General features: G+C 37.3%; 1 pseudogene; it reads left to right on the top strand.

Annotated features, from left to right (window-relative positions):
* The first annotated feature begins 1,189 nt into the window (after positions 1–1,189).
* On the top strand, positions 1,190–5,626 carry LOC147822130 (olfactory receptor 2C1-like; annotated as a pseudogene).
* The last annotated feature ends 19,462 nt before the right edge of the window (positions 5,627–25,088 follow it).

Raw genomic sequence — 25,088 nt, 5'->3', positions numbered from 1 at the left:
TATAAACATTTGTAATTTAACATAAATGTTGTGCTGTAATATCTATGAGTATAAAGAATTAAACACGTCACAATTTACAGTGCCTATTTTTAGCTCTTTAAAAATGTGGAGCCAAAATGTTCTTCTAGATTTCATGTCCCTAAATAAGATAGACTGGATTTTGCAATAATTATTTCATTGTCTATTTTTTTCTTTGTTCTGTTTGTTTTTGTTTTGATTTTGAGACAGGATCTTTCCATGTAGGCTAGGCTGGACTTTAACTTGCCATGTAGCCCAGGCTAGCCTCAAAATCATGCCTTAGCCTACTCAATGCTGGGATTACAGGTATTAAACCTATTTAATTTTAATTTCTTACATAAAAAAATAATATTGTTCCAAAAAATTGAAAGGCAGAGCACACAGTGGAAAGAATCAGCAAAGTTGAGTACAGAACAATGGAAACAGCCAAATCTGAAGAACAGTGAAATAAAGATTTAGAAAAAGACACAGTTACAGGACATGTAGGGCACAACTATCAGACCAATATAGCATAGGAGATGTGAAAAAAGACAGGAGGAACATTGGAGGAAATAATAGCACTCAACTTTCTAAGATGATGAAAGGTGAGAATGTAGACATGCAAAAGATTCAGCAACCTGCTAGAAGGATGAGCTCAAAGGGATTCATAACAAACACATTACATTCATTCTAGAGAAGACAAACACAGAGTGAAGTGTGAGCACAGCAGGAATGAAGGGACTCCTCACAGGCAAGCAATCTTCACTAATGACCATGGGGAGATTTCTCATCATCAACTTTGTTTTCATGAAATAACAAGCATTGATGAGGATGGCAAAAATAAGAGCTCTCAGACACTGCAGTGGGAGGGTAAAATGATGCAGCTGCTTTGGAACACAGGATAAACATATACAAATAAAACAACATATGATCCAGAAACTCTGATTTCACTTATGCACTCAAAAGTATTGAGAGCAGAGTCCTGAAGAAGTACATGTACACCCATATAAACATTATTCACAATAGCCAACATACAGAAGCATTAAAAGCTGCATAGACAGATGAATGTTTAATAAAAATGTAGCAATTGGATACAGTGCAAACTTATTGTACCTCTAAAACATAGGAAATTCTGACAACATGGGTGAATCTTCCAAACATTATATAAGTCAGTGTTCCCACACTGCAAGTTATGGATCAGTACCAGTTCTTGGCCTTCTTAGAACAAAAAGAGATGAGCAGCAGGTGAGAAATTGAACATTTATCTACATTTACAGTGCTCCCCACCCCTGCAATGATTATCTGAACTCTACTTCCTGTCAAATCAATGAGGCATTAGATTTTTTGGGACAGTGAACAGTACTGTGAACTGTGCATTCCAGGGGTGTGGGTGGCCTGCTCCCTATGAGAATCTAACACCTCTGAGGTAGAGCAGAGGTGGTGAAGCTAGCACTGGGAAGTAGCTGCAAATACAGATGAACATTAGCAGAGACATTTGACTGCACAGGGACCATGATAAATCAATTGCTTTCAGACTCTTATCAAAACCCACCAATGACTGGCAAGTAACAGTTAAGCTGAAGGTGGTGTCAGGTTTTAAAGTGGCTGATGTCCTTCAGTTGTACAACTGCAATTTGAGGAAGGCTTTAAGTTGAATCTGACACTTATTTCAGTCTATGTGTGGCCCCCACTTATTTACTGCTTCATCTATGCTTCTTTCCCAATCTGTGCCCTTGTATCAGTCACAGTTTTGGTGAGTTCACAAACTAACCCTAGCAAAAAGAAATAAAAAGTAAAGTCATGAGAAAGGTTTTTGTAAAGAGGGAAAGATCTATTGATGAGACAGCAGGAGATTTCAAGACTACCAAAAAAGACTAAGATGCATTTAAAAGAGAGTAGCAAGAGTCTTAATTAAATTATAAATTCACTGAAACAAATGATTTGCATTCTCCAAACCTACTTTGTACAATATGTGGTGCCAAGCTACCTAGCTAAGCTATAAAATCTTCAAAACTGCTTTGCTCCCTGAAGACCAAACCCATGAATTAAAAAGCAAGGTGTTGGATTTCGGCAAAAGAAAAAAATGTGAACATGAAGAAAGGAGAAATGGCAGAAGGCACCACTTCACAAAATGTGTCTGTGCTGAGGGCAGCATTCTTAGTGGCTGACCACACTGCTAAAGTTGAGAAGCCTTGCACTATTGGAAAAAAATTGATCCTTTGCTGCTAAGGACATTTGTCAGGAAATTTTAGGTCAGACTGCAGCTCAAAAGGTGGCATGTATTCCTCATTTGGTTAGCTTGATTCATGGACAAATTGATGAAATATCAGAGGATATTGATGAAATAACAGAGGACATTGATGCAATAGCAGAGGATATTGAGGTGCAATACTTAGGGAGTCACTTGGTACCCAATCCAGTTTCCCTGGTCTACTGAGGTTGCTAACACAGGAACAAGGCTTTTCAGGATGATGTTCATGAGGATATGTTATGTGTACGTTTGTTGCCAACCAATACCACAGCTCCAAAACTATTCAAGTCTTTCAGGGAATACATATAAGGAAAACTGAAGAGGCTGTTCTGTATTGGTATATTCATGGACAGAGTGGCCACTGTGATTGGATAGATTTCTAGTTCACTATATGTATCAAGGAAGTCACTTCTCCATGTGAGTCTGTGCCTCTTGTCATTCTCAGAGAAATGCTGGATAGCCTGACAGTGTCAGCTGAACTAAACAATGTGATGAAATCAACAACCATATTGGGCTGGGGATGTAGCTCAGTGATGACACCTTGCAGGTGCAAGGTCCTGAGTTCAATACCCAGTAAAAAAAGTTCATACTCTTTCCTCATGCCTGTGCTCACAGCCTTCTGAGAACATAGACTCAGAATACACATGCCTTTTCTTATACACAGAGGGACATAATTTCTATAGTTACATCACTGGCCAGGGGTTATGAATTATTAAAAACTTCTCTAGAGATTTCTTTGAGAAAACAGTCACCACTGGCAGTGCATTTCATGACAATGATTGAGGTCCAAAACTTGCTTACTTGTGTGATATACTCAACCTGCTTGATAAACTGAATCTGTCACTTCAGGGAAGAATGACAATTGTTTTCAAGTCAGCAGAAAATATGGTTGCATTAAAAGCCAAACTTGAATTATGGGAACAATGAATAAATGGATTTTTCTATATGTTTCACACAGTAGCAAAGATTTAGAAGAAGAGATTGAGCCAGTGCCTTCTTTCTCCAAGCTGATGTACGAACACCTATCTCAGCTTTCAAATGAGTTTAGGCATTACTTCTCAACCACAAGACTCCTAAACTGGCAATAAACAGGTATATTACCCATTAGTGAAGGAGCTAGGTGATACAACTTTATCTGTGTCAGAAGAGGAGTAACTACTTCACTACACAAATGATAATGCCCTTAAAATTATTTCTGAAACAACTTCAAATCTTAACACATTTTGAATGAAAATTATGGTGGAATATCCTGAGGTTGTTACAAAAGCACTGAAATTCCTGCTTCCATTTATAGCATCCTGTCTTTGTGAAGCAGCATTTTCTGCAATTACAGCCACCAAATCAAGATTTGGAGTGATAATATTTAACCAACATGCTTCAGGTTCACTGTCTTCAATTAGCCTAGATGGGATCATCCACTTGCAGGCAAACAAGATCAGGGCTTGCACTGATTTTGCATTTTGGTAAGTTACATAATTGTTTTGTTAAAATAAAACAATAGATATAAAGTGTACAATGAATATAACATACTTGATATGTCCCAAACAACTCCACCCGTGTTACTTGGAACAACTGTCCTCAAGGAAACCAAGCCCTGGTACTAAAAAGATTGGACACTGCTGATATACATTAAATAAGCCAAATTATATACTATTTTGTTTCTTTGAAGTATTTACAGAAGCCAAAGCTATAGAGATGGTAGGTGGAATGGTGAATGCCAGAGTTAAAGAAGGAGGTATTGTTTCTCAGGCCTGATTTTTGTCTTGTAACAGGTAAAGTGGTGTTCATAGGACTAAAGTGCAATGACACACAATGTGACTGCATTGTGTGTTTAAGAGTGGTTAAAATAGGGATGTTAGGTGAATTTCAGCATGAGTGTGAAGGTAAATAATTGCCCAGATATCTCCATTTCAGGCTGTCTGCACTCCAGAGAAGGTCATAGCATAGTTGACTGCATTAGCTCTCTGAACCTCCAGCCTGTCAAACTGAGCCCAGTGTGCATCACTCTACTGGACTAGAGGAGGTAGGAGGCAGTGTTTTGTACACAACATTCCTGAAGTAGTATCCTAAATGCACACTATCACATGACCCTTGCTCCATGACCACAGAACACAGCTAATGAATGCATTGGAAGACAGAAAGCATAAAAAAAGCAGATGAAAAAGAGAGACTTTGTAGGACACAGGAAGAAAGTTACAGGTAGATGTCTTCCAATAAGCAGATTGAAGATCCAGTGTACTCAGTACAAGGTAGAATTTATTATCATGTTCTTATCCTCCTTTACCCTTACTAGAAAGAAATGGGATGAGTAAGAACAATGTACTTATTCTAGAACTTCTCCTAACACTTATGAGGATTATTCAACAAATAGAGTTGGAGATTTGAGGATGCTACCATTGTTATTGAGCTGTAACAATAATATTTATCCTCAATACTTGTTCCTTTCTTTCTAGCCATACATTAAAAACAGATGCCATGGAAAGGGAAAACATGAGTTTTCATAACACTTTTGTCCTGCTGGGCTTCTCTGGCTGGAGAGACCCCTCTTTGCAGTGGTCCTGGTCTCTGTATCCTCTCCCTGGTGGACCCCAGACTCCAGATTCCCATGTACTTCTTCCTGGACAACCTCTCTCTGCTGGACCTCAGTCTGATCTGCACCATTGTGCCGCAGCTGCTGGTCAACCTGTGGGGACCAGACAAGGCAATTGCTGCCTGGGGCTGTATCACATAGATCTATCTTTTCAGCTGGACAGGCTGCACCGAATTCATCCTGTTGGCCATGATGACCACTGATCACTATGCAGCCACATGCCAACCCCTCCAGTACATTCTCATCATGCATCCCTGGGTGTGTGTGCAGATGGGAGCTGCCTCCTGGTTGAGTGGTCTGGCCAGTTCTCTGTTCAAAGCCACAATCACCCTCCCCAGCTCCCCCTCTGTGGGCACCACACCCTGGACCACTTCTGTGAGGTTCTTGTTCTCATCAAGCTGGCCTGTGGTGACACCTCTGCTAATGACCTGGTGATATCAGTAGGATCTATCACATTTGCACTGGTTGCTCACCTTGTGGTGGTCATCTCCTATAGCTTCATTGCCAGGAATGTACTGAAGCTACCTTCAGCTGAAGGCAGGCACAAGGCACTCAGCACCTGCAGTTCCCACTTGCTGGTGGTCACCATGTACTTTGGTCCTGCCATCTACATGTACCTCTAGCCTCCCACCAACAGGTTTCAGGCTAAATTGATGTCCTTATTCTACTGCAGTATCACCCCACTGCTCAACCCACTTATCTATACCCTAAGAAACAAGGATGTGAAGATAGCATGGAAGAGGATCCTGCAATCCCAGAGTGAGGTGAGTTCTTTAAATGCTAGATGACCTTGCATTTTCCTGAAACAGCCACATGCTGTCTGCTTTTCCAAATGAGAGTCCTTGTCTTCAATGAAGGAGTTCCCTTCTCTGAATATTAATTAATCTGATAAATTAAGAAAAATTTGGGTGGAAAATTCTGTCTTCTGAATTATCAAATTGAGCTATTGTGCTTTATTTTTATCCTTTCCAAATATTTTCTCTCCACAGACACGATGCACAGTATGTCCACACATCAATAGGAAGAGACTCTTACACATCATGTTTGTTGCAGAATTCACAATATCTAAGGTGTGGACCAAAAATAAGTAAGCATTAATGAGTGAGTGGGTAAATAATGTGTTGTGTATATACACAAAGGAATATGATTTCACCTTACAAAAACAAATTCTTCCATATAGGATAACATTATAATTACAGTACCTGAAATAAGGTACTGTATAATAAATAAATATAAATATAAATAAGGTACTGAAATAAGGTACAGAACTATGAAGATTAAATATTGTCATTTCTATGTAGAATATGACCAATTAACTCTTTAAAATGAGTCTTGTAACCAGAAGTTGCTGATTTGGAAGATGAAGTGATGATCATTAGAGTAATGTGGGAAAGAGTCAAGAGGGCTGAGTGGAGGAGGAGCCACCTTAGAGTTACCCAGAGAAAATCAACTAAAAGCACAGGTTAAAAGAAGAAGGGAGGGACACATATCCTGAAACCAAAATCAATCTGAAATAAGAGACTTTCAGATCAAACAAAATGTAAACACAGGACTTTATAACATGATTATCTACCCCACAGGGCTGTTCATGGGTGTACTGCCTGTGGGAGGAGCAAAAACCACCATTCCTGGGAGTTCCCCAAAAAATCAGAGACTGCAAATGTGTGGCAAACTCAGTCCACACAGGATAGATCTGAAATATAAGGCCACTGGGATCTTTTGCTTTCCTGCAAACAGAAAATTGTAGCCTGGCAACAAATTTTGCTGCTACACACAGGGGTAAGTGATCAGGAAGCTGCTTGCTCCCAGAGTGGCTGCCAGGTATTTTTTTCTCTGTTGCTGACCATAGCAGCTAACTAGACCTCTAGCAACAACAAGGACAGGGACCAGCAGTGGGGTTGAGGATTGGTCATGGAACAGAATGACCCTCTTGCCATAAGACTAATGCAAGAGAAGGACTTGGAACACAGAATTGGGTGTGACCAGCAGCACAAGCAGCCTTGGAACAGGAAGTAAACACTCCCTCCAAGTGCAGCAGCTGGACAAGGAGGGCAGCTCTGTGGGACAGAGGAGGCTGTGCAAGGTCCAGGAGGGGCCAACTGTAGCTGGGACTGGGAGAAGCCTGCAGGTGTCTCTGTCTGACGGGCCACAGCAACTGGGAGAGCCACACAGAAGCAGGGTAAGGAGAAGTGAGTGGGGTATCTAGAGAGCTGGGTGAAAACTGGCCCAGCCCCACATCCACAGGCCAAGACCAGGCAGCATCCAGCACTAATCCTCCTGGAAACTTGAAGGATTTCCCAGCACAGACTGTGGCTCTGACTTGGACCCTACCACAGAACTGTGGGCTCCAGAGGAATATATTTTTCTTCTTTCTCTCTGTTTCAAAATTTGTTTTGCTTTCCTTTCTCTGTCTGTTTTCTTCATGGATTTGTTCTTTGGTTTTTACTTTTATTGTTTATTTTGTTTTGCAGATCTTGTTTCTCTCTTTCCTCAACTCTCTTGATGTTTTGATACTTTCATGTAAATGAACATTGTCACTAGTCTTTCTGGCTCACTTCAATATTCTTTTGCTTTCTCCTTCACTTTTTCTTTCCTGTCCTCTTCTGTTTCCCTTTGCCTTTAGCCTTCCTTCTACTATAGTTCTCTTCAGTTATCACTTTGTTTTGTCCCCTATCCACCCACCAAACACACACAGGGTAAAACCACTCCACCGAGGTGAAACTCACTGCATAGAAGTTCCTGGCCTCTGTTGAGTGTTGTTATATAACTATAGATCTCACTCCTATGGCTAAAGTAACCAGATAAGCAATTACCACAGTTTTTCAGTTTCTAAGCTGTGCCTGATGGTACTGTTATTGCTGATTGTATTACTTAAGCCAGGATGACATACCTTTCATTAAAAAAGGATACACTCAAATCAGTGCAATCAGGAATGAAAACAATGAAATCACAACAGATCCTGAAGAAACCCAGAAGATCAACAACACCTATGTTCAGAACCTTTATTCTAATAGGATGGAAAACACAAAAGAAATGGACACATTCCTAGATACTTATGAATTACCAAAGCTGAATCAAGAAGATATAAAAATTCTAAATAATGCAATAACAGTCAATAGAATTGAAGAGGTAATTAATATCTTACCAGCAAAAAAAAGCCCAGGACCTGATGGGTACAATTCTGAATTCTACAAAATATTATAACCCCAAATTTAAAGTCCCAAAACAAAAATGGGGATCTAAGATGAATACAGACTTCTCAGGTGAGGAAGTAGAAACAGCAAATAAATATGAAAAACTGTTTAACATCACCGGTCATTTGAAAGATGCAAATTTTTAAAATGCTGAAATTTCATTTCACTCCTTAAAGAAGGTCTATTATCAAGAAATCATCCAACATCACATGCTGGAGGGGATGTGGTGAAAAAGAAACTCTTCTTCACTGTTGTTGAGACTGTAGACTGGTGTAACTGCTCTGGACATCAGAGTGGAGATTCCTCAAAAAACTAAAATTAGATGTTCCATTTGACCCAGCTATCCCCCTTCTCAGTATCTTCCCCAAAGAATTAAAACCATCACACCACAGTGACATATGCAAAGCCATGTTCATAGCAGCAGAGTTTGTAACAGTTAAAACTTGGAAACAACCCAAATGCCCATCAACTGGAGACTGGATAAAAAAAATGTGTATTGTGTTTTTTATAAAATGGAGTACTACTCAGCCATAGAAAAACTTGAGACATTTGTAGCTAAATGTATGCAACTACAGATGATACTCATTATTTTAGTTTTAATTAATTTTATTGGTATATTTTAGGTATAAAATATAATGACATTTAACATTGGAAATTTTCACCTTTACATAATCACTATTTGTTCTTATTTTTTCCTCATTGTTCTGCCCTCCCTTCAATCCCTCCACCCCTTTCTACAAAGACTTTGCTACTTTTTCATTTTCTCATATTAATTCCATTCTCTTCTTTCTTCTACCCATCCCACTTCCCCTTCCCATCTGCCCCATTTATTCCTATTTCACATTATTTATTATACCTTTTAGTCCTTTTTTGCACTTTCAGTTTCTCACACTAGAGAAACTATTCAGTATTTACACATGTATGTCCTATTTATTTCACTATGAGTATTGCCTCAATGTGCATCCATTTAGCTACAAATGTCTCTAATTTCTCATTTGTTATGGCTGAGTAGCACTCCATTTTATCTAAAAAAACCCCACACATTTTCTTTCTCCAATCTCCAGTCGATGGGCAATTTGGCTGCTTCCAAGTTTTAGCTATTACAAATTGTACTGCCATGACCATGGGAGAACATATGCTGATGTGGTATGATTCTTTTAATTCTTTGGGGAAGATACCCAGCAGTGGAATAGCTGGGTCAAATGGGACTTCCAGTCCTAGTTCTTTGAGGTATCTCCATACTGATTTTCACAGTGGTTGCACCAGTCTACACACCCATGAGCAGTGGAGAAGGGTTCCTCTTTCCCCACAGCCCCCCAGCATTTGTTATTGGTTGATTTCGTGAAAGCAGCCATTCTTTCTGAGTTGAGGTGGAATCTTAGCACTGTTTCATTTGCAACTCTGAAATGACCAGTGATCTTGAACATTTTTTCATATGTTTATTTTCTATTTCTAGTTCTTTGTCTGGGAAATGTCTGCTCATTTAAGGTACCCATTTTTTGATTGGGTCCTTAAATTTGAGAGGTCTGATTTTTAAAAGTCCTTTATATATTCTAGATAGTAGACCTTTGTCTGAGGAACAGCAGGTGAAAATTTTTTCCTGCATTGTGGGTTGCCTCTTCACACTGTTGGTATTTCTCTTCCTGTGCAAAAACTTTTTAATAAGAGATCCCACTTGTTGATTCACATGCAACTGATGTTTTGTTCATAAAATCTTTTCCTACACCAGTGTCCTCAAGAGTTCTACCTAACCCCTCTTCTAGCTGGTTTAGGTTTCTGTTTTAATATTTAGATCTTTTTAATCCCTTTTGATTTTAGTTTAGTACATGCTGAGAGATATGGGTCTAGTTTTAATTGTTGGTGAGTTGAAACCCAGTTTGCCAGCACCGTTTATTAAAGAGGCTACCTTTCCTCCAGTGAGGGTGTTTGGCTCCTTTATCGAAGATGAGGTGGCTGAGTGTGTCTGGAGTTGTTTCTGCATCTTCTAATCTGTTCCACTGGTTCTTAGTTCTGTTTCTTGGCCATTACCATGTTTTGTTTTTTTTTTATCACAGAAGCTATTTAGTATAGTTTCAAGTTGGGGATTGTGATAGCTCCTGCTTTGTGTTTTTGTCTAGAATTCCTTTTGCTATTCTATGTCTCTTGTTGCTCCAAATGAATTTTTGGATTGTTTTCTCATGGTCTGAAGTATGCTGCTGGAATTTCAGTTGGGATTGCATTGATTCTATATAGCAGTTTTGGAAGTATGTCCATTTTCACTATGTTGATTATTCCTACCCAGGAGCAAGGGATGTCTTTCCATTTTCTGATATTATCTTCAATCTCTTTTTTCAGAGTGTTTTAGCTTTTAGAGTATAGGTCTTTAATTTCTTTTGTTAGGTTGATTCCAAGGTATATAATTTCTTTTATGCTATCATGAAAGGAATTGTTTGCCTTATTTCTCTCTCAGGGAGTCTTGTTCGTGTACAGAAAAGGTATTGATTTTTGTGTGTTGACTTTATATCCAGCTACTTTATTAAATTTGGTTTTTATGTCTAGAAGACTTTTGGTGCAGTTCTTGGGGTCTTGTATATAGAGCATCATGCCATCTACAAATAATGACAATTTGTCTTCTTCATTTCCTACCCTTATTTCTTTTATTTCTTTCTCTTGTCTAGTTACTGTGCCTATTGTTTCCAAAGCTACATTGAACAGGAGTGTATAATAGTAGACATCCTTGTCTTGTTCCTGATTTTAGCATGAAGAATTTCAGGTTTGGACCATTTAGTATGATATTGGCTGTTGGTTTTTCATAGATGGCTTTTATCACATTGAGGTAGAGACTGTCAATTCCAATTTTTTCAGGGTTTTTATCATAAATCTTGTTGGAGTTTGTAAAGTGCTTTTTCTGCATCTATTGTGATGATCATATGGGTTTTTTCATTGACTCTATTAATAGAGTGTATTACATTGATTGATTTGCATATATTGAAGCATCCCTGCATCCCTGGGATGAATTTGACTTTTTCAGAGTGTACAATCTTTTTTATTTATATATTAATTGGTACCTTTTAGGTATACAATACATTTACATTTATCATTGGGTGTTTGTACCTGAACATCATGTATCTTAGTTCTTATTTTTCCCGGTTACCTATGTGCCCTTCACCCCCACCACCTTTCCCTATTTACATAAACTTTGTTTCCATTTTTTTCTTTCTCATACTTTTTCCTTTCTTTTCTTCCCTTTCCCCTTGATGACCCTCTCTATTCTGCTTTCCAGTATCTTGTTGAGGATTTTTGCATCTACATTCATTAGGGAGATTGACCTGTAGTTCTCTTTTTGGGTGGGGTCTTTCCCTGGTTTTGGAATCAAAATAACACTTGCTTCCAGGAATGAATTTGTAAGTATTGTTTCCCTTTCAATTCTATTGATGTGTGTAAAGAGTAACAGGAATAGATCTTCTCTAAATTTCTTGTAGAATTGAGCAGTGATGCCATGAGGATCTGGGTTTTTCTTTGTTTATACACTTTTAATTATATTTTCAATTTCACTTATTGTAATTGTTGTGTTTAGACTTTTTATATCTTTTTCATTCAACTTTGATAATTCATATGTATCTAGGAATCTGTCCATTTTTTCTGTGTTTTCTATTTGATTAGACCACAGGTTCTTGAAGTAGGTGTTGATGATCCTAGGGCTTTCTTCTGGATCTATTGTGACTTCAACTTTTTCGTTCTTTTTTTTTTTTTTTGTACCGGGGATTGAACTTGGGTCCTTGAGCTTTCGCAGCAGGCAGCTAAACTTTTTCACTCTTAATTGCATGAATTTGAGCATTTTCTTTCCTTTTTTGATAAGATTGGCTAAGGATTAATCAATTTTATTTATTCTTTCAAAAAACCAACTCTTCAATTTGTTGATTTTTTGTATCGTTGTCTTACTCTCCATTGTTCTGATTTCTGCTCTGATCTTTATGATTTCTCCCTTGTATGAGCTTTGGGTTTGTCTTGCTCTTCTTTTCCTAGGAGCTGAAGGTTTAGTAATAGGCTATTTATTTGAGCTTGCTCTGTTTTCCTGGTAGGAATATTCGCTGCTATGAATTTTCCTCGAAGAAGTGTTTTCATGGTGTCCCATAGATTCTTGCATGTTGTATTGGCATTATCATTAAATTATAAAAACTGTCTAATTTCTTCTTTAATTTCCTCTGTGACCCATTGGTTGTTCAGGGGGGTGATATTCAATTTAATGTGTTTGTGAAGTTCTTACAGTTTCTTTTGCTATTGATCTCCAGTTTAATTGCACTGTGGTTTGATAATATACATGGGATAACTTCAATTCCTTTACCTTTGCTTAAACATGTTCTATGAGTTAGCATATGATACATTTTGGAGAATAACCCATGTGCAGCCAAAAAGAATGTGTATTTTCTATTTTGTGGGGTGGAACACTCTGTAGACATCTACTAGGTCCATTTCTGGAAAAGCTTTGTGCAGTTCAAGTATTTCATTGTTGATTTTTTTTGTCTAGATGGTCTAATTGTAACAGTGGGGTATTGAGGTACCCCACTGCAATTGTATTAGTGCTTATTTGGTTTTTCACGTTCATTAATAATTTTTTTTTGTATAGTTGGGGGCATTAGTATTTGGTGTATATATATTTATGATTGTCATCACTTCCTCTTGGATTGTTCCCTTTACAAGAATGTAGTGGCCTTCTTTGTCTCTCTTAATTAGTTTTGGTGTGAAATCAAACTTGTTTGCAAATAAGATACCTACCCCCACTTTTTTTCTGGGTTCCTGTCACATGGGGAACTGTTTTTCATCATTTTAATTTCAGTCTATGAATTTCTTTTTGAACTAGGTGCGTTTCTTGTATACAGCATATTGTTGGATTTTGCTATTTAATCCATTTTGCTATCATATTTTTTTATTGGTGAATTGAGGACATTAACATTGATGGCTATAACTGATATCTATTGTCTTAGCTGTGTCATGTTATTTTCCTTTTGTTGGCTCTTATTTTTTTCTACCCTCTCCATTTAATTCCTTGCCTTGCCTAATGGATTTGCTCTGTTGGGCTTTATGGAATTATGACCTTCATTGTCTTTTTCCAGGATATTATTTAGAATTGTTTAGAGTGCTGGCTTGGTATTCATGAAATTTCTTGGGTGTTCTTTGTCATGGAAGTATCTCATTTCTCCATCAATTTTGAAAGATAGTTTTGCAAGATACAACAGTCTAGGTTGGAGTTTGTTTTCTTTTAGGGCTTGAAATACCTCACTCCAGGATCTCCTTGACTTGAGGAATTGGGTTGAAAAGTCTGCTGTGATTCTGATGGGTTTCCCTTTGTATGCGATTTGTTTCTTTTCTCTAGCTGCTTATAGTATTTTGTTCTTCTGTTGAGTTTCCAGAATCTTGATTATTATAAGCCTAGGTGTAGATTTTTCTGATTGTGGCTAGTCGGAGTCCTATATGCCTCACTTATCTGTATGTCAAATTCTTTTGCTCTGTTTGAGAAGTTTTCTGTCATTATTTCTATGTCATTTGTACTTTCTCCTCATTTTTAATGGATTCCTATCAGACTTGTATTATTCTTCTTTGCATCATCTATGAGCTGCTGGATAGATTTCTCACTGTATCTTACTATTTTTAAGAGATCTCCCTTTTCATAGTGACTGACCACAATCCTGTCTTCCATATCTGATATTCTGTCTTTACATTTACTTACTGTGCTGTGAATTCTTTCAGTAGAGTTTTTAATCTCCTGCAGATATGTTTGAATCTGTTTCATGGATTCCATTTCTTTCCTGTGTTGTGTCTTCATGGATTAAATTATTTTCCTATGTTGGGCATTCATGGTTTTCATCATTTTCCTGAACTCATCTATTTGTTTTGTCTGTTTCTTTTCTAGAGTCTATAATCATGTCTTTCATTCTGCTCACCATCTTTGTGGTTATCTGGGAAATTATTTCTGTTTTGAAATTTTCTAGAACCTCATTCATCTGTTTTGTTACTTCATGTGCCATCAGTCCAGGATGTCCAAGTGATTGATTATCAGACTTTCTATCTAATTTCACCCAGAATTTGCCTATGGTGAGGTGGTAGCCTGATTTTTTTCCATGCTTAGGTGTCCTTTCATTTCTATTTTTGTTGTTGGAACTGTTATTGGTTCAATTCCTGGATTGATACTTCAATATCACTTATTGTAAAAGTATCTTTGTTGCTTGTATTTAGAACTTTTATGGAATGATTGTTTCTCAGAAGTGTTTCCAGATATATCTGGTCTTTAGGTTTTAAGTCTTTAATGACTCTTAGCCAATCTTGTTTTCAATATATGTGGAAGGACAACTGATTAGATCAATCACAACACCTTTGGCCAAGATACAATCAACAACAACAGTAGCATCAAGCACAGTTTAGAAAATGACAATTTGTGGTAGTTATTAGTTTATCACTTTTAAAAGTGTGAATTAAATAAAAATTGAGGACCAGCCCAAAATATGTTTATAATGAATAAATGCTCCAATATACCAAATTTAACCTTCAGGATGGGGACTTAGAAAGAGTTAAGGAGGGAGGGATAGATACATAGGAGAGGAAAATGTGAGAAGTGAGGCCTGAGGGCACAGGAAGATCATGCAAACTCTGGGAAGCTGTTGAAGAGAAGAGGAAAAGACAGAATGAAAGAACAAACACAAGAACAGAACAACCTAACAGCAATAGGGAGGCTAGAAACTATTCACTTTCCTTCAAAACTAATTACAATCAAGAGAAAGAAAAAGTGAAGAAAAAGAAAAGAAATTAAAAATTAAATTCAAATTTGGACAGGAACAGAAATCAAAAGGGAGAGAAATAAAGAACAAGGTGGGATCCAGAGAGAGAGAGAGAGAGAGAGAGAGAGAGAGAGAGAGAGAGAGAGAGAGAGAACAGGAAAAAGGAAAAAATTTGAAAAGAGAAAAGAAAAAATAGACAAAAATTGTGAAAATTATTAACAATAAGAGAAAAATTACTTTGAAAATAAAATACAAGGAGGAGTTGATCCACTCCCAGCACATAAGAAGCTTCTGGGCCACCATATCCCTCCAGCACAGAGGAGGTGAGCTGCTCCCAGCACCTAAGAGGAGGCTTCTGGGCCAGTCTACCCCCTCACCAACTCAGAGAAGGTGAGCCACTCCCAGTGCACAGAGGCTTCCAGGGTGCTGTACCCCTCCACCAGCACAGAGGAGGTGAGCGACATGGGCAACAGCAGCACCCCCCACGTTGAAATGAGAAGACATGTAAACAAATTTCAAAACCAGACTTCTAGATCCGCTAAAACAACCCCAAAGGGAAATGAGAAGGAACAATGTGATACTGAACCACCTGGACTCCCTGAAGAACTGGCAACAAAAGAGGATCTGGAAAAAATGGAATCAGAAATCATTTCTCATATGACAACAGAGATTGTGCCCATAGTGCAAGACATGATTAATAAATCTACAGAGGACACAGATAAAAAAATAGAGGAGTTGAAGAACATGATGGAATCCCAACATAGGAAACAAATGGAATCTATAAAACAAATACAAACAGATTTCCAGGAGATTAAAAATGCCATTGAAAGTCTACACAGCAGAATGAGCCAGTGTGAGGACAGAATTTCAGATATAGAAGATAAGATTGCAATTAGTGAATAGGAAAAGAAAAATTGCTTCAAAATTTTAAAGCACCATGAGAAATCAATCCAGCAGCTGCTCAATGATGCAAAGAATAGCATAAGACTGATTGTAGTAAATGAAGAAACAGGGGAGATTGCAGATGACATAAAAAAAACTCTTCACAGAAGTGATGGCAGAAAACTTCCCAAGCAGGGGAAAAGAACTTGACATACAGATAAATGAGGCTTATAGGACTCCAAGTAGCCTTGATAAAAAAAATCTACACATAGGCATATAATAGTTAGGATTCCAGAAACCCAACAGAAGCCCAAAATTCTACAAGAATGAGAGAAAAGAAACAAATCATACACTAAGGAAAGCTCATCAGAATCACAGCAGACTTCTCAATGCAAACCCTCAAGGCAAGAAGAGCTTGGAGTGACATATTTCAAGCCCTAAAGGAAAACAGCCTCCAACCTAGATTGATGTACCATGCAAAACTATCTTTCAAAGTTGATGGAGAAATAAGATATTTTCATTATAAAAAGCACCGTAGACACTTCATGAATACCAAACCAGCACTCCAAAAGTTTTTTGACAATATCCTAGGAAAAGACAATGAGGATCATGCACCCAGGAAGTGCAGCAGAGTGAATCTGTTGGGCCTGACAAATTAAATGTAAAGGGAGAGAATCCAACAAAAAGAAAATGTCATGACAAGGCTTTTAAAACTTTTGACTTCATCTCCCTAATGAGTGTGTAAATCCATCTTGTTATTGTACTATTATTTTTCTGATTCTAGTGTTGCACACCTTTGCTTGTGCTCTACTGGCTATTTATCATCTTCTTGTATCTACTTTGTAATGGGGTTGTCTATTAATGAGCTGTAAGATTTTTTTAAAATATTCTGGTCATAGGTTATATGTATTGTAAATATGGTCTGTTTAAGGACAATTTTTCATTTTAACAATGTCATTTAAAGTTCTAAATTTTGATGGAATCTCATTTATCAATTTTACCTTTATACATCATGTTTTTGTAACCTAACAAGTTCTTGCTACCATAAATTCATAAACATTTTCCCTTATAATTTCTTCTTACAGTTTTACAGTTTTAGTCTTTCATATTTAGGTTCATAGATCCTTTCAAGTTATTTTTATGTATGGAAATAAAGGGTTGAGGTTGATTTTTTTATATATGGATACCAGGTGTTGTAGTGTCATTTGCTGAAAACACTATCTTTTCCTCAGCTCTTGAATTGAGTTTATATTCTATAAAATGTTAATATTAAATAATCTTTCAAAACTAAGTGGACCATATATCTGTGGTTCTATTTGTAGATTCTCTGTTTTATTCCAATGATCTATATGTTTTTCCTTACATCAACACTGGCTTGATTTCTGTAGCTTTAGAGAAAGTCTTAAAATTAGGTACTAAACATATTCCAACATTGTTATTTTTCCTTTTTTTTTCCTTTTCTAGGTTCTTTGTGCTCCTACATAACTTTTAAATTTCAATATCCAATTCTTCTTTTATAGGAAGTATACATAGACCTGAATTTTTTGTATATACCTTGTGTTTTCTAATCGTGCTAAATTCAAATACAAGTTCTAGGGGCTCCTAGAGATTTCTTAGTATTTTCTCTGTAGATGATCATTTCGTCTACATATAAAGATTTTACTTCTACCTTGCCAATCCTATCCTAATTGTGTCAATTTATTGCCAGACTATTTTGGTTTAGGCCTATGTTTCAAAGTTTAATGGACTGATGAATATTAGGCATATCTGCCTTTGTTTCCCCACTTAGGGAAAAAACATTGTATCTTCTCCATTCATATAAGGCATTTCTGCTGGAATTATGGAGTACATGTCTGGGATCTGCTGAGAGGGTTCTGTTCTACTTCTAGTCTCCTGATAGCTTTTACCGTGAACAGCTGTAGAATTTAGTCCAAGACTTTTTCTCCAACTAGTGACAGGATCATATGACTTTTTCCTTTCCCCTGATAAAATGATGACTTTTGGGGGTGGATCTTCCAATGCTAAATCAACACTGCCATTCCTATAATAAAACCACTTTCTATATAGTGCCAGATCTGACTTCTAATAGTTTGCTTAGTTAAGCAAATTTCTATCTATCTTCATACTTTTTTCTTCTATTATCTTTCTCCAGTTTTAGTATTAGGAAAATGTTGATTTCTTAAAATGAGGGGAGAAGTGTTCCTTCGTTTTTCTCCTTTAAATGTTTGATATAATTTATCAGTTCAAATGTATATGAGTTTGTTTTTGTCATATAGGTAGATTTTCAAGCTAGGAATATACTTTCTTTAATAGATGCTATTCAAATTTTATATTTCCTCCAGAGTTATTTTCATTAATTTTTATTCCAAGGTACTTCTTAAAAGTTGTCAAATTTATTTCAAAAAAGATTTTTGTAATATGCTTTCTATATCCTTTTAAATTCTGTAAAATCTCATGGCAATGTCTCCTAGATCTTGATATTGTAATTTTAAAAATGTATAATTGATATTGTATAATAGGAAGAAAAGGTCAAAAGGAGCAGGGGACATGGGAGGGGTAGGGGAAAGAAAAGAAGGGAAAATAAAAATATGAGAAAAGGAAAAATATGGAAACTAAGTCCTTGCAAATAGGGAAGGGTAGAGGGCATGAAGCGAGGGCAGGGGAAGGGGAAAAATAAGAACCAAGATGCTCATGTAATGGTACAAGATCCCAGTGATAAATGTAACTGTATTTTATACCTAAAATGTACCTAAAAACTTTGTACGAAAAAAAGAAAATAAAAAATAAAAATAAAGAGCCTCTTTCAGGGTATGTCACTTCTGTCACAATAGACTGCGTGGGCATGAGTGTCCAGATCTGCCTATTAGTCTCAGCAAGCCAGCAGCTGTCTGCTGAGGTTCAGGCTGATTTCTGGCCGCAAGGCACAATTTGAAATCTCTGGCCTTCTGCTGAGTTCTGAAAGGTTCTACTGCAGACTCCAACTGCTCTTCCCCTAAAGATAGTCCAGGTTCTGATCAGAGGTAGTGATCCCTTCAACTTACCAGCTATGGTAGTCTGGTGTGCCTTTATTGAGAGATTCTCTTCACTTTTCCAGTAGGCTTCAATTTTCAGCCAGGAGCCTCAGAGCAGCCTACTTTCTCTTGTTCTCTTCTGGTCTCTCTTCTGGAGCTCACCTCAATGGGTTTTCTGATTGACTTCCCCTTTCTGGTATGGATCCAGGTGCTGGCATGGCCCAGTGGCTGGGGGGGGGCTGCATTGCCACCCACATGGCTCAGCACCTCTGCTCCTCTGCAATGAAGAGGTGACACTACTAGATGTCCCTCACAAAGCTCAGCACCTCCCCCACACTACTATTGTATTAGTGCTTATTTCATTTTGCATGTCTGTTAGTATTTGTTTTATATAGTTTGGCACACTAGTGTTTCATGCATATATATATTTGTGATTGTCTTGTCTTCCTCTTGGATTTTTCTCTTTACCAGGATATAGTGTCCTTCTTTGCCTCTCTTAATCAGCATTGGTTTGAAATCCACTTGATCTGCAAAGAGGATAACCAGTCCTGTATTTTTTGTGTTCTTCTCACATGGAGTATTGTTTTCCACCCTTTAACTTTCAGATGGTGAGTTTCTTTTTGAATTAAGTGTGTTTCTTGTATGCAGCATATTGTTGGATATTGCTTCTTGACCCATTCTGCCAGTCTACTTCTTTTGATTGTTGAATTGATACTATTAACATTGATGGTAATAACTGATATGTTTTGATTTATCATTATCATGACTTTTTATTTCTGTTGGATTCTCCCACTTGGCATTTAATTTCTTGTAATGCCTGATGGATTCATTCTGCTGGGCTTCATGGGGTTGTGGCCTTCTTTGTCTTTTCCTAGAATATTGTTAAAAAATTCTTGGAGTGCTCGTTTGGTATTCATGAAGTTTCTAAGGTAATCTTTGTCATTAAAGTATCTTATTTCTCCATCAATTTAGAAAGACAGTTTTGCAGGGTACATCAATTGGTTGGAGGCAGTTTTCCTTTAGGGCTTGAAATGTGTCACTCCAAGCTCTTCTTGCCTTTACGATTTGTGTTGAGAAGTGTGCTGTGATTCTGATGGGCTTTCCTTTGTATGTGATTTGTTTCTTTTCTCTAAATGCTTGTAGCATGTTTTTCTTCTGTTGGGTTTCTGGAATCTTAATTATTATATGCCTATGTGTATTTATTGATCATGGCTAGTTGGAGTCCTATATGCCTCATTTATCTGTATGTCAAGTTCTTTCCCCCTGTTTGGGATGTTTTCTGCCATCACTTCTATGAACAGTTTTTTTTTTTTATGTCATCTGCAATCTCTCCAGTTTCTTCATTGACTCCCATCAGTCTTATGTTATTCTTCTTTGCATTGTTTGGCAGCTGCTGGATTGATTTCTCATGATCCCTTACTATTTTAAAGAAATTTTCTTTTTCCTGGTCACTAATTGTGATCCTGTTTTCTATATCTGAAATTCTGTACTCACATTGGCTCCATTTGGCTGTGCAAACTTTCAGTGGAGTTTTTTACCTCTGGGAAATCTTTTTACATCTGTTTTATGGATTCTATTTGTTTTCTATGTTGGGACTCCATCATGTTTCTCAGCTCCTCTATTTTCTTTTCCTGTGTTCCCTCTCTAGATTTGTTAATCATGTCTCGCACTATGGGCACAATCTCTACTGTTATCTGAGAAATTATTTCTGATTTCATTTTTTCCAGATCCTCTTTTGTTAGCAATTCAGGGAGTCCAGGAGGTTGAGTATCAGATTGTTCCATCTTGTTTCCTTTTGGGGCTGCCTTAGGTGAACTGGAAGTCTGGTTTTGAGTCTTTTTTTACGTGGCTTCTCATTTCAACAGATGCAGCCTCTTGAGCCTTTGTTGAGGCAACTTTTTACTCACCCAGTAGTCTTCATTTCTCAGCAAACCACCAAGCTTCTCACCAATACACTAATTCCAGGCTTCAGAATCTTGGCCTCCTGGATCCCTGAGCTGAGCAGTTGTCTGGGCAGGCTTCTGGCTGAGGTCTGTGTGCACTTGGGATGGTATCTAGGTGTACCTATGGCTAGGGCTCCTATGTACCTATTGTCTGGGAGGACCTTTGGTTGGGGGCTGTGAATCGTAATTCCTGTTGTGTGAGCATGCTTCTGGCTAGGGTCTTGAGCACTTCTCAAGGGTATTGGGCCAGTCTCTGTCAGTTGCTGGTGTGCTTTTGCAGCTGTTTTCCAGGCAGGCCCTTGGCTTTGGCATTTGTCCCCAAGCCTCAGGGCACAGACCAGGCCCCTGGCTGGAATCTGCCTGCAGCCACACTGCTCTGGTCCACACCACTGGTCCCTGAGATCTGTGTGTATTTACCAATTATATGAGGTGGGCCTCTGGCTGAAGCTTGTGCATCTTTGGAGCTCTTTTTTGGGTGGGTCAAGAAAGAGCTCTGGGTGAGATCTGTCTTCAGCCACGAAGCTCTGGTCCACACCTACAGACCATACTCTTAAATGAAATAAATCTGACGCATATGTAAATGTCACATTGTTTATCTATTGTAAGAAACTGAAGGTGTAGATAGGGGACACTATATAATAGATATTGCAATATAGGAAGAAAATATTCAAATAGGAAGGAGCACAGGGAGAGGGGAGAGAGAAGAAAATGAAGGGAAAAGAAAAAAGGAGAAAAGAATGATAAAATTAAAACAAAGCTCTTGTCATCTGCTGCGCAAGCACAAAGACCCAAGTTCGATCCCTGGTACCAAAAAAAAAAAGAAAAAGAAAGAAAAAAAACAAAGCTCCTATAAATAAGAAAGGGAAAACAGGTACAAGGGAGAGGACAGGGATGGGAAAAATATGAATCAAGATATATCATGTACAGCTACAAATTTAATACAATGAATGTGTTTATGTATATCTTAATTGTACCAGTAAACTTAATGATAAAAAGTGAATAATGTCCTTGCCACGCCATGTGTTTGTTTTAATATATTTTTATGAAAATCTGGAAATGCAGGTTAGTTAAATGGAATTTTGGGCAAATGCTCCGATCTAACTGCATGAGCAACTGCAGTTCTTGTTTTCAACGAACCAAGCTGGTCAGCATACTTTTTGTATGGGAGAGAGCTCTGTATTTTTAAATCAAAATTAAATTAAAATGCATTCCTTTAAATTTGGGTTGTCTCATTTTTTGTTATTAATATACACTACATTTTAGTCCTTTGAGGAATACCTTGCAAATTTTTTTCATATTCTGTGTGTTGTTTCTTCTCTCTGTTGGTGGTTTCTATTTCTGTGCAAATGCCTTTTAATTAGATTTGATCCCAGTTGTTGATTCTTTGTAACATTTCCTGTACAATGAGCATTTTGTTCCTAAACCCTTCGTCTACATCTATGCCTTCCAGAGTTGTACTTATTTTATCTTCCAGAAAATTGCTTCTCTTTTTATATTGATGTCATTGATCCATTTTGATTTTATTTTAGTGCACTGTGAGAGATATGATATGGGTCTAAATTTAATTTCCCAGCACCATTATTTAAGAGGCTATCTTTCCTCCAGTGAAAGTTTGGCCTCTTATTCAAAGATGAGGGGGCTGAGTGCATTTGGAGTTGTTTCTGTATCTTCTATTCCGTTTCATTGATCCTTTGGTCTGGTTTGTTTGTTTGTTTTTCCAATACCATGGTATTTTTGTCACAGTAGATTTGTATTCTAATTTCAAGTGGAGTACTGTGATACTTCCTGCCTGGTCTTTTTTGCCCAGATTTTCTTTTTCTATTCTAGGTCACTTCTTCTTCCATATAAATTTCAAGATAATTTTCTCTAGTTTTGTAAGGTATGCTATTGGTATTTTGATCCGGATTGCATTAAATTTGTACAACAGTTTTGGAAGCATAGCCATTTTCACTATGTTGGTTCTGTCTATCCAAGAACTAGGAATATCTTTCCATTTTCTGATGCCCTCTTTGACCTCCTTTTTAAGAGTACTATAGATTTAGTGTACAATTCTTTCAGTTTTCCTTCATTAGATTGCTTTCTATGTGTTTCATATTCCTTGACGCTGTTGTGAAATGTGTTGTTCCTCTAATTTCTCTCTCAGTGGGCTTGTTATTTGTGTCTGAAAGGCTATTGATTTATAAGTGCTAACTTTTTATCCTGTTATTCTACTGAATTTAGTTATTAAATCTAAGAGTTTTTGGTGGGGTTTTTGTGTTCTTCCATGTAGAGTATCATGTTAAGTGCACATAATGATAATTTAACTTCTTTTTTCATCCTTACTCTTTTTATTACATTCTCTTGTCTAATTGTCTATTTGCTGTGGCTAATGTTTCCAAAAATATATTGAACAAGAGTGATGATAGTTGGCATCCTTGTCTTGTTCCTGATTTTAGAGTGGAAGTTTTCAGTATTTGACCATTTCATATGATATTAGTCATCGGTTTGTCATAGATGGTTTTTGCCAGATTGAGATAAATCAGTATGAAGATTCCTCAAAAGACTAAAACAAGAGATCCCATTTGAACCAACCATTTCCCTCCTAGGTATCTTCCCAAAAGAGTTAAAAGCATCACACCACAGTGATATATGTATACCCATGTTTACAGCAGAATAATTTGTAACAGTTGAATCTTGAAAACAGCCCAGATGCCCATCAACAGATGAATAAAGAAAATATTTTTATATATAAAGGAATACTACTCTGCTGTAAAGATAAATAAACTTGAGATATTTGCATTTTAGGTAAATGGTTACACCTTGAGACCATACTCTTAAGTGAAATAAATCAGACATACATGTTTAAATATTGCATTCTTTCTCCTGTGTGAGAAACCAAAAACATAGATAAGGGACAAAGTAGATGAAATGTTCAAATGGAAAATGTTCAAAAGTGACAAAATAGATTAAATTTTCAAATGGAAATGTTCAAAATAGGAAATGTTCAAATGGAAAAGAACATGGGAGTGGTGAGAGAGAAGAGGAGGAAGGAAAAAAGAAAAAGGGAATAGACAACAAAATGGAAACAAAGCTCTTGTAAGTAATGAAGGGAAGAAAGATTGAAGGGAGTTGAAAGGAGAAAAAGATAAGATATTATGTATGGGCACAAATTCTTTATGATGAATGTTATCATTATGTATATTAAAAGAGTACCAATCAAAATATTTTTAAATACCTTTCTATGACATTACATTTGGATTTTAATCCTAACACTGATATAAACAAAGATATGAGAAATACAGTGAAGGTGATGGCACCAGTTTGATGGATGTGGAAGGATGAGAAGAAAGCATCCTGAATCTGAGCATGTTTGTCTCCAGAGGGAACCAGGCCATGCCACCTTTAGCATCTACACCTAAAGTCCCTTTGTTCTTTCAGTGCTCTCTACTATAATTGGTACCTTTTATATTTTTCCTTTTTGGAAATTTATTTTCACCACAAAGAAATATTTTTAGTAATACTCTATTTGGGAAAATAGTTGTTTATTGGATAGTGGAAGAAGAAGGGGAGTAAAGTGGAAGTCACTGTCAATTGGTCCCTGGCCCTTTAGGTAGATGCATCACAAAAAACTACAGGAGGAACTGGAACACCTTTTCTTTGATGGTTAATCTGCTTTATGAATTTGATTAGTTTGAGAGATGCCAATGTCCAAAGTATTCTTAGAGACTCCAGGCAAACTCTTAGCTGTCTGCCACCAAAAAATTTACCAAAAATCCCAGAGTACCAGAAGATAGAAGCAGGAATACACAAAGGATTTAAAATCAAGAAATTCCAGAGCAAACATTAAGTTCAATAGCTCCATATCCAGTATTCAGTGCACATGGTAGTGAAATGTAAACTGCACAGGGCTTTTGAGGCTCCATTCCATGACTTTTCTGGTTTTAGCTTACATGACTTCTCTTTGGGCTGTCTTTGCTTGATGCCTCTGACAACACTGACAACTTCCTAAGGTCTCCTCTGGTCTATAAGTGTCACCCCACAGCTTCACACATAGCCATCTCAAGGATGAATTGTTTGGCCTCCAATACCTCCCATTGAAATCTGGGAGGAAGTCTCCATGACTCCTCAGATTTTGCATTCTACAGCATCATGTGGACAGTGCCATGATCCAATGTGAGCAAAAGCTAGGCCATATTGGAACATTTATGCAGTGGTTTATGAGTGATGGAACCAAAACACACTAAAATGAATCACAGGAAAAAATTCCCTACAAGTCTCTTCTCAAGCAGTGGTGCCAGAGGCTCTTTACTGTAGTGAAAGATTATACTTTTGCACACTTAAGCCTGGGATGAATGGAAATGGATTCCTAGGATGCTTTCAAGGCACTTTTTTCTTTTTAAAGTTTAAAGTACTTGGCTTCTTTTTAATGGTGCTAAGTTCTTCATCAACCACACCTACTTTGGCTCCTAGACTATTTTGGGGAGGGAGT

The sequence above is a fragment of the Heterocephalus glaber genome, unplaced genomic scaffold (genome assembly GCF_053883595.1).
Source record: "Heterocephalus glaber isolate CG9 unplaced genomic scaffold, H.glaber_assembly_v1.0 deba00001673, whole genome shotgun sequence".
Taxonomy (NCBI): domain Eukaryota; kingdom Metazoa; phylum Chordata; class Mammalia; order Rodentia; family Bathyergidae; genus Heterocephalus; species Heterocephalus glaber.
The sequence above is the reverse complement of the archived record's forward strand: the minus strand, read 5'-3'. Positions and strand labels throughout refer to the sequence as shown.